Raw genomic sequence first — 17,421 nt, forward strand, 5'->3', positions numbered from 1 at the left:
AAAGACTTGGGATGACTTTATAAGAATAGGTGATTGCTGAAGGATGGATGCATAGATGGCTCAAACATCAGCATGCTTTTTGTATGGATTTTTTTCCCTTGAGTTCAGTGTAGATTAGGATCAATAGCTGGACTATCTCTACATTAAATCGAGTGCTCTCCTTTTGCAGTTCTTTGTTTTCAAGATTGACTGAAATTACAGCATATATTCTACATGACACAACGTTCTTTGATTTACTCCACCTCTTACCCAATCCAACAGGTCTATTCCATGCTTTATAAAGAGAATAGCCCTTCAAGATTGTTGTATTTCATGTAATTTAACCCTGCACATTTTTTCTTTAACCGAAGTAGTCACCTTTTCCTGAGTGCGATTTCTTTGTTCAGTATTTGTTTTGAATGTGCTTTTCTTCCATTTAATACGTTGCTATTGTTTTTCTGATTGGTATGTTTGTTTGAAATAATGAAAATTAATTAATCTAAAACAGGATACTTTATTGATGTGGCACTTCACAGTCATTTTATTCAGAAAAACATATATAGTTGTAAGGCTGAAGGATCACCGGATTTGGAGACAGGGAGTTCCGAGTTTTAATCCTGACTCTGCCACTAATTCACTGTGAATATGTCTACACTGCATACTGAGCCCAGGCTCTGACTCAGGCTTGAGCCCAAGCACCCCTACCATCCATCCATCAGTCTGACTCGGCTCAGCAATGACTCAGGACCAAGGCCCTAGGACCTGCTGGGGGTGGGTGAGAGCCCAAGCCACACTATGGCTTGAGTCCAAGCCCTGTCATTTTGCAGTGTGAACACAGCTCAAGCCAGGGACCTGAGTCAGAAGGTCTGCCTAGTGCAATATGGATGCATTAGCATAGCTGAGACACCCAGGTACAGCAACTGTAAATCCAGGTTTACAATATAGTGTAGAAGATTCCAGCACAGGCTTGGAAGCACCAAATCCACAAGTTCGGGTCCCACAGATCCAGGCTTAGTGTGCAGTGTAGGCATATGCCTAGTCTACACTACCAACCTATATCAGTACAACTATGTCGCTCAGTGGTCTGGAAAAATCTCCTGTCGACCCAGCTACCGCCTCTCGAGGAGGTGGAATACCTACCTATGCCAATGGGACAAGCTCTCCTGTCCGTGTAGCTACCAACTTCACTCAGCGCTACGGGGACACAGCTGCACCGGTGCAGCTGCAGTGCTGTAAGTGTAGACAAGCCGATACCCTGTGTGACCTTGGGCAGGTCACTTTGCTGTTCTGTCTCCATTCTCCCCAGCTGTCAGACACCTCACAGACCTGTTGTGAGGATTACTTACTTTTTAACGTATAAAGTGCTATAGTATGCCAATAAGAGTAAATAGGAGTTTGTGCTTGTAAAACACATGCATCTGTTATCATGGAAACTTTTGTCCTTTTAAGCAAATGGCAGATTTCCTTTAAGCACACAAGAGGATTATAATGGATAGTACCAGTAAAAGAAAAGACAACATCTAATAAGTAAAATACTAGTGTTCATTAAAAATGGGAGGCATAGCTAAATCTATTGGGAAGTAGATTTAATTCCTATAATAATTATTCATATTTTACTTAGATTTTTACGTTGTTTTTCAATAAAAATAAAAAGTTTTGGCAACTGCTGTAACTGACTATACTCATGCTACATTTGAAATACAGTGCAAAACATCTTTTGAAAGAGATACAGGACCCAATGTTCAGACCTGGAGGTCTTTAACAGAACATCCAGACTCACAAGAGACAGTCAATGGTAATGAGTTGTGCTCCATGATAGCATGAAAGTGCGGGTTTTGAGGTGAGCCAGGGAAGGGGCAGTGTATTTGCAGGGCTTAGAAGCCCCAAAGACTATTATAGATCCTGGGCAATAGCAGTGGTTGAACAACAGCTCAGGATGTGCTCCACAGATGGACAAGAACCATTTCTTTCCCTAACCTTTGCAGACACCTCCTGTACAAAGCCCCTTTACTTGGGCTTTGCTTAAGAAGAAAGGATTTGATCTTTCAATGCTCTTAAAAAAAAAAAAAAGGTAATAGTGCAAACAAGTGGAAGTGCTTCCCCATTAAGTGGGCCATTGTCAGTTTTAGGCACAGTGAACTGGTGAATCTCTTGGAGTATTTAGCCCAATCTAATTGGAAAAGATTGGCTTTAAAATATAGCAATTTCCATTAAGCTTAAAGGTTATTTAATTTTTTATTTACTGGGTATTATGGGGGCTTACTTCTGTTTGAAAAATATGCAACAGGTGAACATATTTTTAGCTTCAAGACAAGCCGTGTGTGCTTATCCTCAGGAGTCCTTGGCTTGAGTGTAAGGCATTGGATTGGTGCCAGCAAGAGCTGTACTTAATAGACAAGGCAGAATTCTCGGTTTAAGAAATGTAAAACCATCACAGAAAATGACAGATCTCTTTGCCCTTAACATAGACAAAAGCACTTTCTCCCTAAATCTGCAAAAGTGACGAAAGCTTTAAAGCATTACGTGATGCAAATCTAACAAATAGATTTAGATTAGATTTGGAAATTTGTTACATCCACTGTCTAGAAACATAATGGGCCAAATTCTGCTCTCATTCACACCGCTGCAACCCCACTGAAATAAATGAGGTTTCCCTTCTGCTATAACGGGGAGCAGTAGTGACAGTGCTGCCTCAGTTTCATTTAGAGCAGTTTTTGCTCCAATAAACCTATTAAAAAGACTTTGTTCTCTTTGTATCACTGCATGCTGATAAAAGGTGTTGTCAAATAGCAGGTGATTATCCTGAAGTGAACTGTAATTAGCTCATATAAAAAAGAAAGACCTTGATAATGAGCTCTATAATTAATGAATTACATTAACTCTATCAGAAAGTAGTTGATCAGCTACCAGTATCCTTGGTGGTAGTTTCAGTCAATACACTGTTCATGACTCTAGTAAGTGCTTACACTTTTAAACCAATAGGAATTTTGTGGACAATTTCCCTTTGCTACTACAACAGCGAGGCCAGAATCCATAAACCTTTCTGTCACACAGGAACAAAGTGCTGACTTGACCGGGGAGGTTGGGACTAGGAAAGGGGTATTGAAAGAGGGTCATTAATAGTCCTATTGAGCTGTTGTGGTCACAGTTTACCTTCACAGGACTAATAAAATGGGTTGTCTTTGTGCTTCTTTATTAATGGAAGGTTTTAATTTTGCATAGCACACATTTATGAATCAAAAATAGTATAGCTTTTAGCCTTTAAAAGCTATGCTGAAAGTATTTCATTGTGCTTTTCAAAGTAGCTATAAAACATAGGAAGGACTTAGAGGGAGAGGACTCTGCTCCCACAGTAAATCAAAAGCGAACAGACAAAGGTCAAAATACCAAAAGCCACAAGAACATTAACACTTAGGATATAAAGATTTCCTAAGAAACTAATGCTTGTTCTTTCTTTAGATAAAGCAGACACCTTATCTTTGTGAGTTTACAAAATGGAGCCAAACTATACAAGTAACCACTTTAACTAAACCAGGGCCTGGATCTTTTAGCAGTCTGCAGTCATTAAAGCTCTCAGAAAGTCTCCCAGGAGCCAATATGCTTGCTTAAGTATATGCTGTAAAAGGTCCCTGAGATTTACAAGGAACTGCTCCATGCTAAACTAGGCACCATCTGATAAACAAGCAATTTTAGCTTCAGGCTAAATGATGCTCTTTGAGGCTTTGATTTACAACGCTGCAGATGATATATTTGTAGTTCTAGGATAAATTCTGTTGTGGACCTGCTGTGATTACTCATCCATGAACCAAAGTTAGGGGCTTAGATCTTCAACTAGGAGGTCAGAAAATTGCCAGTGGAGCAAGAAATGTTTGATAAGGCTTATTTAGATGCTAAACATATAAAAAGCTTAAATTAAGCAAACAGTTGTGAATACTTATGCTTTCTAGGGACCAAGATACTTTGTTAGCTTGATTTTAGATGTATTTTAAGTCCAAAATATATTAAAATAAGTCCCAAATTGTCTTGGTTAATTTTACTTTCATTAGATTATATTTTGAAAAGCATATATTTTGAAAAGCAGCATACATTTAGTTTATTATTACTGACATCTAAAAATAGGAAATACTCACTTGGAATTTATGGAATGCTTTAATACTGCTCCCAAAAATCTAACAATCAGCTTTGAAGGAAATAAAGCACACTATATCACATATATTTAAGAATCTTAGAGCAGAAACTCTGAAAGCCTTATTTAAAAAAAAAAAAAAAAAGGCAAAAACAGAATCCAGCACTCTGGGATTGCTTTACTTTCATAATTATTTTAGGAAGGTCAAGATTTGTGCGTCCTATCCTACAAGCAGTGAAGTACATTCTGCAAAGTGGTGAGTGCTCTTAACTGTTCCTAAAGTCAGGGGTTTTCTAGATATGCTAGTAACTTCCTTATCAGGAGCATATGATTAATGGATTAGAGAATATGTGATTAAAACTTGCCACTACAAATCCTTAGACTTCTCCAAACATCCTATCACACAGATTATGCCTTGTCTATTTGCCAAGCAAAAATCTATAGCACTCCCTTTCTGCTTTTCAAATACAGCCCTTCTTATTTTATATCTCTTCTGAAATGCAAACCAGTCAATCAAACTGACTTATTCATCCCTAGAGCGGGTTGGGAAATTTATTTTATTGTCCATGACAAATGTAGACAAAAAGTAAAACATTTCATTTTCATCTAGCTTTTTCACAGAATTTTTCAGACACACTGAAAACTTGATTTTGTTTCAATTTTCAATATATGATTTATTTTTTGGTTGTTGAAAGAATTGATGGGGTTTCAAAAAGAACCCAAACACTTTCTGCAAAATAGGAAGTTTTCACACCAAAATTTCAGTTCTGTTGGAGAACTTTTTGGCCAGTTTCACTTGTCATTGTTTTTTGATGATTTAGCCTATTAAAGACTAAATTTTGTGAAGCGCTTCATGCCCTTAACTGCCCTGGGGTTCTTTGAGGTTCTATAGGTGAAACTGAGGTTCAGATAGCAGTTTATGAGTTCAGCACATCTGCTTTCATGGGTGGAAGTGTGATCTAGACCAGGGGTTCTCAATCTTTTTTTGCTGGTACCCCCTTTAAAAATATTTCAGCCTGTGATGACCCCTCCCCCAAAGTGAAGACCTCCCCCCATGCCATGCCACCCGTACTTCTGTGCTGTTGCTGGCAGTGGCGATGCCTTCAGAGCTGGGCACCTGGCCAGCAGCCACTGCTTTCCAGCCTCTCAGCTCTGAAGGGCTCAAGCTGACAGCTGGAGCCCAGGCATGCATGGGCACTGACAGCTTGTGACCTCCCCCCATAATAACCTCACGATCCCCTGAGGGTCCTGACCCCCCAATTTGAGAACCCCTGATCTAGAGGAATGAGCAAATGACGAAGTAAGGAAGTCCTGAGTTCTAATTCTGGCTCTTACAATGACTGGCAGTGTGACCGTGAGCAAGTCAGTTAGCCATCTATAAAATGGCGGTCAGAAGTACCTAATTCACTGGGGTGGTGAAAGTATAAACGAATGACGTTTTAAGTGAGTAGGCAATGGGCCAGATCCTCAGTTGGTGTAAACTGAGTTCAATGGAGCTATGTTAGTTTACACTAGCTCAGGATCTGGCCCAAGGTTTATAAAATGCTGTGTTGTAGCAGTCATGCTGATAGCACATTGCTGTAGTTAAGGTTGCAAACCTCCATTTTCGTATCTTTGTATAACTCATCTTCTACAGAATCAAATTAATATAATTATATTTTCTTTGGAATGCAACTAAATCCTAGCATGTGGACCTGAAAACCAACTGATCTACCTAAATACCAGGTTCTGGGCATAGGACAGGCCAGCCACACTTAGAGAAAGCAGTCTATTGGGCCAGAGGTTATCTGGTACATATTAAATTGCAATGTAGAGATATATAATTAAGTCCTGTTGCCACACTCTTTAATAGAAGTTGTAATTCATTTTTGTCACATATACAGTATTGGCTGGATAATGCAAACCTCCCCTGGGAGAATTATACTCCATGAAGCTCACTATTAATGTTCTAACAGCTACAGTATAATGATTTTTAATAGAATCAAACCAGGCATTATGTATTGGCACCAATTCTGAGGCACTTCCAATGTCAAAGTCCCAAGGGATCTATTCTTCTCTTGATGCACTTGTATAATTCCCATTAATGTGAAGGAGATTTACAAATGCTCTGCAAGAGGAGGGTATATATACATGCCAGCTATGGTAACGGGCTTTAATTAGCAATGTGTTGCATCAGTTAAAAGGAACTTGCTCTTTGAAAATCCTTTGAACTTGCCCTTTGAAGAAGTGCATAAGAGAAACATAGACACCTAAGAGGGTTATTCACTCCTGGCTCGTTTCTGTCACAAACTATGACTTGAAATAATATAATTTGTTTAAAGGACAAAGAAGTCAGGCTTGAGTGTCCCAAAAGTTGATGAGATATCCAATATAAAACAACACTTTTCAAATGGTGTTTTTGCTAAAAGTGCAGATTTCAGCAGTTGGGTTATGTGTAAAGTGTCTGTCAAAGTACTATTTCTAGTAGGTTAACAGTACTTCTCATTTGCATGTCCTTTTAACAAAAATCTATTTATTAGAATTTGGCTTGGAGAACCCTCTAAAAAGTGGATATTTTTCACATGATGCTAACAAAGAATTTTTTTTTAGGTATGCCATCAGTTTTAAACTAGTAAATTGTTTCTGTTTGCCTCATACATCTTTGTGGAGCCAATGCAACTTTTTAAGGAAATTGTTTATGTAATACAGTGAGATTCTGTGCTGGGACCAGTTTACTAAAGTATAATAACTCAGGCTTAACCTTCTGCTTTAGAGAAGGGAAAATTTTCAAAAAGTTTGAATGCATGTGCTCCAACACAGAGAGAGAACTCCAAGAAGAGTGGGGCTCGGACCTTTGTTAAGGGATTGGCTGCCTAAATGGGATTTTCAAAAGTGCTCAGAGGCCCCCTATACTTGGCTGGCTACTTCTGACTTTGTCATGTCAATGGCACAACTGAGCCAGCAAGCCCAGAGTAAGCCACTCAGGCACCAGCCATTCATTGATGTGGGCATGGAAACAATGAGACATGTATGCAATAGTAGGGTTAAAGGTGGAGGATGCAGCTTTATTAAAACCCTTAACCAATGGGAACCATTTCCCTCAACTACTGGGCAGGGCTTTTCCTGTGCAGATTTCAACTGGAAACAAATGGCTGAGTTCTACAAACCTGAGGGCAGCTATGTGGGCAATGTTCTCTCTACACCCTCAGGCCCACCTGAGTCCCAACTCTCTCCCTTCTTCCACACAGAAGATAAGAGAGATGAAATGAGGTGACCCATGTGCTCCAGAAGACAGGCAGGCAAATCTCTCACTGTGCAATGTTGTGCTCTTGGCCCATGTCCAAGCAGTCCATTGAGTTGCAGGGTCCTCACACTGGACCATCGTTACACCCACTAGCTGCACTGGAACCCACTAAAATTATGACAATGTAATTTAAATCCTCCCAACCAGACCCCCAGGATGTTAGATGTGAGGAAAAAAACCCACATGGAAGTTTGCCAGTTTCATCATATGGTAACATTCCTTCCAGATCCAAACAAAGTCTGGTGATCAGCCTAGCCCCCATATTTATAAGACATTTAGCCCATTAGATAAGGGTGGGGGTGGAACAGAGCCATACTAGTGAGTTACCAGCAGAAAGCAAAAGAGCTCTAAATGGCTACTCCCAGCATTAAAAGCAATCAGAAGCCACCTTCCTCAGCCTATCCTGGCAGGCAAGAGGCAATCAGCCAGTCCCTCTTTGCTCTGATGTCTGAGGGCAACAGGAGTAGGCAAGTCAAGCTCTGTTACTTTTATGCCATGTGGGATAGCCTACCAACTGGGGCCAGGGGAAGGAATGAGGAAGGAACAGCACCCTCCTCCTGCCTTATCCACACACACTGTGGGGAGCGGGGGGGGGGGGGGGGGAACCAAGACAGCAAGTGTAGCATTGCTCCAGCATCTACTGTTTGGTGATCTCCACATCCTCCTCATGCCTTCCTGCACACCTGAGTGGAAAGCCCTTTGCCCCCAGACTCATCAAAGTCACACCCCAGCTAGCAAGGTGAGCATTGGTTGCTCTACCCATCACAGACCCAGGAACACAGTGCTAAACATATTAAAAAATCTGAGGCACAGAAGGGATATGAGTGACACACACATTTGCACATACATGAGCAAGAACAATAGGGTCGGACCAGAGAAGTAGCTTGTGGGCTCCCAGACTCCTTAGCAGCTTGCCTGATCATACAGCCAGAGCTTCCAGAGTCGAGGGGAGTCTGAGAGCCCAAGGAGCATATTTGATTTGGAAACACTGGGGGAACATTTGGGCTTTCCAAAACAAAACACTACGGAATTTCACTTCCCCCCAACATTTCAAGGGTTTGGATTTTTGGCCCAATTTGGGAATACAATTTTTCCAAAACCTCTAAATTTTTCATGGAAGTGAAAATCAATTCCCCAGCAGCACTAGCTGCCACCTTTCAGTCTCAGAGCTGGTCACCACCATTGGCATCAGCCAAGCAGCTTCGTCTCCCTAGCTGCTGAGGCTGCTGCTTCAATGCCAGGGTGAGGAGTGCAACCGACCAGAGAGATCACCTTCCCAAAGAACAAGAACAAGAACAACCAAGTAGAGATAATCCAGGAAACTCCGTTAGACTGCCTGCTTTCCATCACTGCTGGGCGCAGTAGATAGGACTCTGTGCACCTGAAGGCTTTTAGATTAGAGTATGTTGCCAACAGAAAACACACATGCTCCATGAATGTAATGTGTGTGTATGTGACTAAGTTGTTGTTTACAGTTGTGTCTGGATTTTCCTGGATCTTACTATAACTTTTACGTATTAAGTAAGTGATCCTTGCCTGCACTGAGCAAGAGGGCAGCCATTGCACTTGGTTTTATCTTTGGCAAACAGAGAGGAACTTAAAATATGCATCTCAACTGCACAAGAATATTCATATTTATGTCAGCAGTGAAGGGTTAAGCTGCAACGTGTATCTTTTCTTGCCTCAGACTGTGCTCATAGCCCTTCAAATGTCTCCGGATGCAGTTTATTACGTGAGTTATCCCTGCTAATGAATTCATATATTAGATACTCTGTAGTAAAGTCTCATCCATTCAAGCCCAGATTTACTGACTGGTCCTTGATCTGCATTATTTGCTTATAGCCAGCTGAAGGAAGTGCATTTCAGTCCTGATCTGTTGCAACTATTTCTGAAGCTCTTCTGACCCATGGAGCCTGGATTCTAAGGATATTGGGTTATCTTGCTCTTGGGACCCCGGTTCAGCAGGCAGGGACTGAATCTGAATTTTCCCAGATTATGAATGGTGGGACCTTTTCACATCCTTTGCAAGGCATTTTGTCTTGCAAAATAAGTTAGTAAATCTCCATTCCAATTTCATGAGATAGAATCTAGCCAGCTCCCAAAAATGTAGAAATATGCAAAGTAAACAGATTGTTTCTGATGGTAACAACATTGCAATTGCATAAAGCATCATCAGATTGCAACATACAAGTATTAAGCTTTGAGAACAGCAATATTCACAGTAACATAGTCTCAGCTCTTGAATTCATCATCACACATAGGCAGGCTGGAAATCTGCAGTGTAGTGTCTGATCTCAAAGGTAGCCCCAAAAGATGTGCTCTGCTACCAGGACAATTTCATGTAGGCTCAATTTCCCCAAGATCTTTGTGGGCCGCAAAGAACTACACTGAAGAAAGCTGATTTATAAATACGTTTCCCCTCATGACTTACTAGACTGTAAACTTCATCAACTGGAAGTACCTATTGCTATATGTTCCAGAACCCAAAAAACTTTGTTCTAAAAAGCACATATAATGGCAGCTATTTAGCTATCTCCTCTTGTACGAAACTTAAAACCAAGTAAATGAGTAAGTAGTTAAAGACATCCTAATTCTTACCCCCGTAACAAACAAACATTTGATTCTTACCAAGTACAAATAAAGGCATATTTTATCACAGCACAACAATGTTAACTGGCCAATCCATCAGGGTTTTTCTTCATTTAAATATTTCATTTTAATAGATACTATTAAAGGAATGTTATCAATTAATATACTTATGAACTGACACTAGAATTTTGATAAAGTGATTTTAGTTGCTGTGTCCTAAGAATAAATGTTGTTTTTGTTTATGTTTATGTAACAGGTAAATGATTGTAACATTGTTGATTTTATGGTAAAATGATATACGGACGTAGACTTGCATATGAGGCTGGTTACTATGTGTCATTGTGAATGGGTATATAGGATTTTTATTCCAGAAGGGGTCTGTGTTCTGTTTATAGTTTGAGATTTCTGTTGAAATAATAATGTGTGTCTGAGGTCAGAATAAAGGTTGTATTGTGATGCAATATGTATCTCTGTACTTGATAAAAGTAATTGGTATATTATGGGAGTAATATAAGATCTATGATATACTTAACTATTCAGTTACTTGCTTTTAAGTGCTTGAGTTTTGTAAATGTCAACATAGTTGACAATAACATACTTATTTAACAACTTTACAGGCAGGTCTACACTGGAATAAAAGACCCATGGTACGGTCACAGTTGGCCTGGGTCAGCTGGCTTGGGCTTGGGCTAAAAATTGCTATGTAGACATTCAGGCTTGGGCTGGAGGCTAGGTTCTGGGACCCTCTTACCATGGAGTCCCATTGCTCAGGCACCAGCCCAAGCATCTACAAAGCAATTTTATAGCCCAAGTCAGCTGACCTGCTCTAGCCACCAGTGTTTAAATGCAGTGTGAGTGGAGTTTTTTTTGTTTGTTTGTTTTTGTTAAATGAAGGGTTTACATTTGGGTTTTTCTTTGTTTTTAAAAAATATTTATATCTTTCATTTAGTTTCATGAAAATGTAGCATTTCAATACATATGATGGGAGCACCAGCTTAGTAATGTAAATGAATATGCTATGCAGCCAAAGCCAACAACAGCTGTTACCCAGATCCATATTCCTCTAGTAGTGTATGTTTGGAATTGTTGTTGAAAGAGTCTGTCAGAGAAAATGCACTGCCTACAAGCATCACAGTGCCCATCTCTGTACCTGTGTGGGAAAGCACTTGTTGACAGAGTGCAAGAAACATTCTTTGCTTTGATCAATGAAAATATTTCTCAGTGGTGGGGCCCTCCCAGAATATATTATCTGTCGGCTTTTCTTTTCTCTGTCAACTTCATAGATGGAGCTAAGTGGATAGTTTTCAAATAATAGCAACTTAAATAATATTTTATTATGCCTGGACCTGAAAACTGGAAGTTGTATAACCAAATATCAAAATCTAAGTTTCAAATTTGTGCAGTAATGAGGTTTTGTTTGCTAGATATGGAAACACTTTCAGAAAGGAGCTATTTAAAAGCCTTCTAATAAGAAGAAGTTCATACTCATTTTATTCAGAACACCTGTGGTGAAATTCTCACCTCTACCAGGGTCCCTTTACCCTGGATAAAGGGACCAGCCAGGTATAATGGAACTCTAAAAGCCCCAGGATCAGCTGGGGAGAATTCCCTTGGTGCAAGCACTGCAGATAAAGCAATTAAGGATGTTCTGTTCTAATTATGGTCTCAGGGCAATATAATGAAAGAGAAAAGCAGCCCCTGGCCCTTCACTCTACATTCTATAGTGGTTCAGCAACAGGACTACAGCCATGGGACCAGTGATTGTGAGTGCAGCTGTAGGGGGAGGCACTGTGAGATCTAAGAATACTCTGAAATTAGAGATTTAAAGTGGTTTGGTAGACTGCTGACTGTGGGGTCAGATTATTTGCAATACTGACTTCCAACAGTAGCAAACTCCTTCTGTTTGCTAAAGAAAAGCAAAAACAATCTAGGCTTCTGCAAAAAATAAGTTGCCAAGCTGGTGTGACTTACAGTATAATAGTTGGGACCAGTGGGTTGGTTTTTTGTTGTATTGTCAATGTAAATAAAACTATTAGCAGAATGAGATTAAATCAGTTTCTCTAAATAGATAGCAGCTATTACACCTACCTCTATTTGAACATAGTTTTTTCCTGCATACATGAGCCAAGTATCCCCATTTTTAGTTGTAAAAGGAGGTAACATAAGAGGTATACAGAGTGATTTCAGTTTTCTTTAATACTAAGAGCCTGTATGGATAGATCTACTCAGGCCTAGAGCAGGCTTCCTGAATCTCAAGCCAGAAGAATGTGTTTATATCAAGTTGTTAAAATGCCAGGTGTTCTGCATTTGATCCTTCTGCCCCTGCTGGGTGGATTAGTACTAGAAATAAGCAAACCCATTCAGAGCTTTTCCCTAGGGGCAGCACCTTCCCCACCCCCTGTTTTCACTAACCACAAGCCAAACACTTTTTTTGTTGAGATTTCAAAAAGCTTAGTTGACTTTTTTAAGAAGTTCAATATTTGAGCCTCTGCACTTCCTGGTTGTAGCCAGGACTAGGAATGCTAAAATATTGCAAGAAAGCATGAAACTTCCAACTGAAGGACCCTATTCTGTGACGCGTTTGAGCGCCTATCTTCATTGGGCTCTGAAGAAACTTAGACCCTTTTAGAAGCTAGGCATTCAGCATCTTACAGAAGCAAGCCTGATGAGGAGAAGGAATTTGAACAGGGCACTTCCAACTCTCAGGTGAGTGCCCTAACCACTGGACTGTAGAGTAATTCTCTGTGCCAATTAATATTGACTCTGGAACAGATTTAACCAGAGAGCTGGAAAAAACCACATCAGAATAGCCCAGTGACTAACCACTCTCCTGAGAAGTGGGGAATCCTTGTTCAAATACCTTTTTCTCCTGAGGGGTGGGGCAGGGAGGCAGACTGAGATGGAATCTCCCTCCTCCCAGATAAGTAACTTAGCCCCTGGGCTAAAGTTATAAGAGAGGCCTTCCCCTGGCCATTTTTACGTGGAGTTAGCGAGGCATGCTCTGAGCATCCCAATAGAATTAGGCCCCACAGGTAAGATCTGGTTTAAGGAGTGCACTGGGGTTTAAGCAGGAGGCAGGCACCTGGGTGCTTGCTGGGGGCAACAGTGTAGTCTTCAGAGGCTGAAACTTAGGTGCCTAGGGAAATTTTACAGTGAAAAATAGACACCTAAGTGAATTTAGGCACCTCTAAGGTTAGGAGGCAGATGAGCAGGGGTTATGTGAATTGCAGTGGTGCCTAAATCCCTTTGTGGATCTGGCCCTAAGTCACCAGCAATAGTCAAAGAGGCACAACTGTTTTCCTCCTGTCCTAGCTTGATTGGGCTGAGGGAAGTCAGCTGTGCTTTTGAATGTCAGTTGGAGCAGGTGGAACTCATTACCCTAATCAAGGATAGAAAAAACTGAGCTCCTCTCAGAAAATTCTGTGTGTGTTCCCAGAAAGGAGCATTTACTTGTTTCCCCCTTCTCCCTGTGTGAGTTGGTTATTCATCCATATCCAGCCCTTTCTCCACAGAGACTAATCCTAAAATAATGATTCCAGTAAAACTCATTTGAAATTGGGGCTTCAGGATGGGTACTATGCACAGATTCTATCCTAACAGGATGGGGTTTACCTGGTAAGAGTTTCTGCCTCTCCTTTTCTTCCTGGCAATGATGACAGTTTCTCTTCACATCTTCCAGTTCTAGGGGATCTCTCCGAGCTTTGGAAGAACCATATCTTCAGTCTTTGCTGGGAGTAGCTAGATAGTAGGAACCAGGACTTTCTCCTTAGTACTGTGCTCCCCCTTTCTTTTCTGTCCTGAGCAGAGGAGGAAGCGGAAGTGATTATTACCTTGTAATGCAGCCTTTAACACTGTGGGGAAGGTGATAAATCTCACATTCCAAGTGGATTAGCACAGTGAAACCCTCATACAATAGTGTAGTCAAGCTTTGCTACAAGAAGAGTTAAAATGTATTGAAACAATTTGGAACTTCCACTAAACTTTGTTATAGGTGGAGGCTTATTGACAGTGGTTTCCATGGTGTTTCTTTATGCTATATTGATGTGACTGGTTCCAAAGTATAGGTATGCAAAATACTCTAACTCCTGCATAGAATATTTTGTAAATGACTTCTTTAAAATTCAATAAACAACCTTTACAATGTACAAATAAAACATTGTCTCAGTGAAAAATTGCATCATATTTAAGTACTGATAAATATAAAAGAAGCACAACTCCATATGTGTTCTGCAGAATAGAGAGGTTTAATTTTCCTTCCATTTACACCTGTTTTCCATCAACTAACATCTCTGAATTTACTCTTCACTGAGGTCAGAATCTGTCTCTGTTGCCTCATCTAGGTTGAGACTGTTCCATTGCAAGCAAGTAATGGCCAGCCTCTGATGTAACAGCACCATGGCCAACCCAATGTAGGTAACGAAAGCAGCAATTTGCACTGGTGCAGCTTAATGTGATTTCAAGCAAGAGTTGAGTGAGCTCCATTAGTACAAACCACTGTTTTCTTTATCCTCACTTGGAGTTTGCTCTGCTACAGCTATGGCAGTAACTGGTTGCTAATTGCTGGGATAGGGAGAAATTCCCAATATAGAGGAGGCCTAAATCTTGTGTTGTGTAGTAAGTAATATGCTTTAGAAAAGGAAATGTCAAATGTTCTTTCTTCAAACAAAAAACTTGTTGGTTCTTTTCTTCTGATCCCAACTGGTTTGGGTATCTTGAATATTCTGTCATTTTATTTTTGCTGGTTTTTTTCGCTAGTTGACAAGATGTGAACAAGGAGGCAGAGAAGGACTCACTGAGCAATCTGAAACTCCCACCTCTGAGTACCTGGGTTTAACTTCTAAGGTAAGCAATATCCCTGAATTCTTACATGTTTTGGTGTATTTATATTGTTTCTGTACCACAGAAAGAACAAGAAGACTAATTTTTGAGCCATTTTGTAGTTGATGGTCATGAATGCACAGCAAATGCCCTCAGAATCATCTCACATTCACTTATTAAAATATCAGTTTTATGGTGGGTGTCCATGTACAAAAAAACAAGACCAAACTAAAAAGCACAACCTTGCAAAATAAAACTGATTGCTTTTGTGTTCTCTTTTAAGAACAAGTTCTTCCCATGATTTTCTCAGTGGGGAAAAAATATCAAGGAGGGAGGAAAGTTAGAGAGGAGAGGAGGGAACAAAATAGGAAGTGAAGAGGGGAGAACTGGACTGAAGTTGGAAATTACCTAGCTGAGAGAGTAAGGTGAGAAATCAGCGGGAAAGAGAAGCTGAAAGTCAACTGTGTGAAGCCAAATGATCAAAGAAGTAAAACAAAAGCAGCAGAGGAAAAGACAGAAAATAAGGAAACAGGAGAGACTGGGACAGAGGAAAAGTGATTAAAAATAAAATTGAAAATATGAAGTCAGTGGGAGCTGTGTGTCTGTTTGAAGATAGAATGTGATCCTAAGTATATGAAGAGGGAATAAAAAACCAGAGTGGCAACAAAGGAATTGAAATGTTTGGTTTTTCTGTTTCTCATTATAAACAGAAAAAGGAATGGATATATATTTATGGTATGTTTGCAAAGTTTTGATTTCTCCAAGACTGATCCTAAGATCCAGGTCCTGGAAGGATGGAGCTGTGGTTTCTTTTTGTCCTCACTGAAATGATTTGGAGTTTTGCAATAGAACTTTAATGGCCACAAGATTGGGTTCCTGAACGTTTTCTGTGAATTCTCACTCATCTTGGGACCACAGTGTGAGTGAGTGAGAGAGAGAGATGGCTCCTAATGCAATTAGGAAGTTGAGCAATGGGCATCTTAGGTCAAAATGTCCTTTCTGATAGAAGCTTGCTACAATGGGGAAAAAGCCTAGGGCCATGATGATGAATGACCTAATGTAAGTGAATTTCCATTGAAGCCATGGACTTGCCCAGGGGCCTGGAACAACGTATTGGCCTTTGTCATTGCATTACTACAGTTTTTCTGTTTCTGTTTAGAAGGGGAGTAGAGTTATTTTGATTTTCTGATGTATCAAAAATAGGTCAGTAAATGGCTATTTATAAATAGTTCAATAAAAGGTTCCTAACTCAAATGTAATCTTTTTAATGATGCTTTTGATTAATTTTATACAGAAAAATAATTCCTCTGACTTTTGTGAAAGATGCTGTAAAAAGTGGATTACCTTATTGTTTTAGATAATTTTCAGGTTGGCCTATTCAAGTCTTTGATTATCCTTTTCTTTGCTAGAAGTAGGAAAAGAAGGGACACCCACACCTTGAATACAACATGAAGTTCTGGTTGCCTCATCTCATAAAAGATATAGTAGAAATGATTATGGAACAGCTTACATGTGAGGAGAGTTTAAAAAGACTGGGGTTGTTCAGCTTAGAAAAGAGATGACTAAGGAGGGGATATGGTAGAGGTCTATAAAATCATGAATGGTGTGGAGAAAGTGAATAGGAAAGTATTTGTTTACCCTTTCACATAACTCAAGAACTAGAGGTCACCCAATGAAATTAATAGGCAGCAGGTTTAAAACAAACAAGAGGAAGTACTGCTTCACACAACAAACACTCAACCTCTGGAACTTGTTGCCATGGGACATTGTGAAGACCAAAACTATAACTGGGTTAAATAAATAATTAGATAAGCTCATGGAGGATAGGTACATCAATGGCTTTAGCCAAGGTTGTCAGGAATGCAACCTCATGCTCCAGGTGTCCCAGACGATCATTTGAAATTGCTCAGTTCTGTTCATTCCCTGTGAAGCCTCTGGCACTGGCCACTGTCGGAAGACAAGATACTGGGATAAATAGACCTTTGATCTGACCCAGTATGGCTGTTCTTATTTTCATATATTGCACTTGTTGGAGAGGTGAGGAATATTTGATATACCGTTTTTGTACTTTATTAGTAATAATAGTAGGGCAGCATCTGATTTCTAGATAATCCAATCTGAATCTAGTAGTGAGGATTATGCAGAGGAAAATTTCTGATCACCTCCATTAACGCAGCTCTTTGGCCATTGGGACAAGTGGGGAATAAAAGAAAGAAAAATGTTTAAGGAGTCTTTAATGCCTTATAGCTCATTTAGGAGTTAGAATTACAGGATCAATCACTTTATCGGAATTTGATAGTATGCTGAAAAGCTTTTGATCTGCCAAGATTTTCAGTTCAGAGTTCTTTGCTTTCTCTGCCACAGTTGGTGACAGCACTACCTAGAGCAGAGGGGAAAGATTTCCTTGCAAACTTTACACTCCTTTACTGCCAGCTCCTACTCCAATCGAAGTCAGTGGGAGTTTTGCAATTGACTTTAAAACTGCATCAATTGGACACTTCTTCACTTTAGTTATTGTTAACTGTTTGTAGTACTGTGTGTATGTACAGTGTCTAGTACAATGGCACCCTCATTTTAGATGAGGCCTCTAACTACTAAGAGATATCCTTACACTGAAGAATTTGCA

The 17,421-nt window shown here is 40.0% G+C and overlaps 2 long non-coding RNA genes across 2 annotated transcripts in view; one reads left to right on the top strand and one right to left on the bottom strand.

Annotated features, from left to right (window-relative positions):
- The window catches only part of LOC137154161 (uncharacterized), a 32,470-nt gene extending 18,745 nt beyond the window's left edge, over positions 1–13,725 (bottom strand). The window contains exon 1 of the long non-coding RNA XR_010920118.1: positions 13,590–13,725. This is a non-coding gene — a long non-coding RNA (uncharacterized lncRNA). The remainder of the gene's footprint in view (positions 1–13,589) is intronic.
- The window catches only part of LOC137154160 (uncharacterized), a 194,685-nt gene continuing 188,858 nt past the window's right edge, over positions 11,595–17,421 (top strand). The window contains exons 1-2 of the long non-coding RNA XR_010920116.1: positions 11,595–11,740; positions 14,733–14,819. This is a non-coding gene — a long non-coding RNA (uncharacterized lncRNA). The remainder of the gene's footprint in view (positions 11,741–14,732; positions 14,820–17,421) is intronic.

This window comes from Emydura macquarii, unplaced genomic scaffold (assembly GCF_026122565.2).
Source record: "Emydura macquarii macquarii isolate MOO-44397 ecotype Brisbane River unplaced genomic scaffold, CSIRO-AGI_Emac_v2 contig_1253, whole genome shotgun sequence".
NCBI lineage: Eukaryota > Metazoa > Chordata > Testudines > Chelidae > Emydura > Emydura macquarii.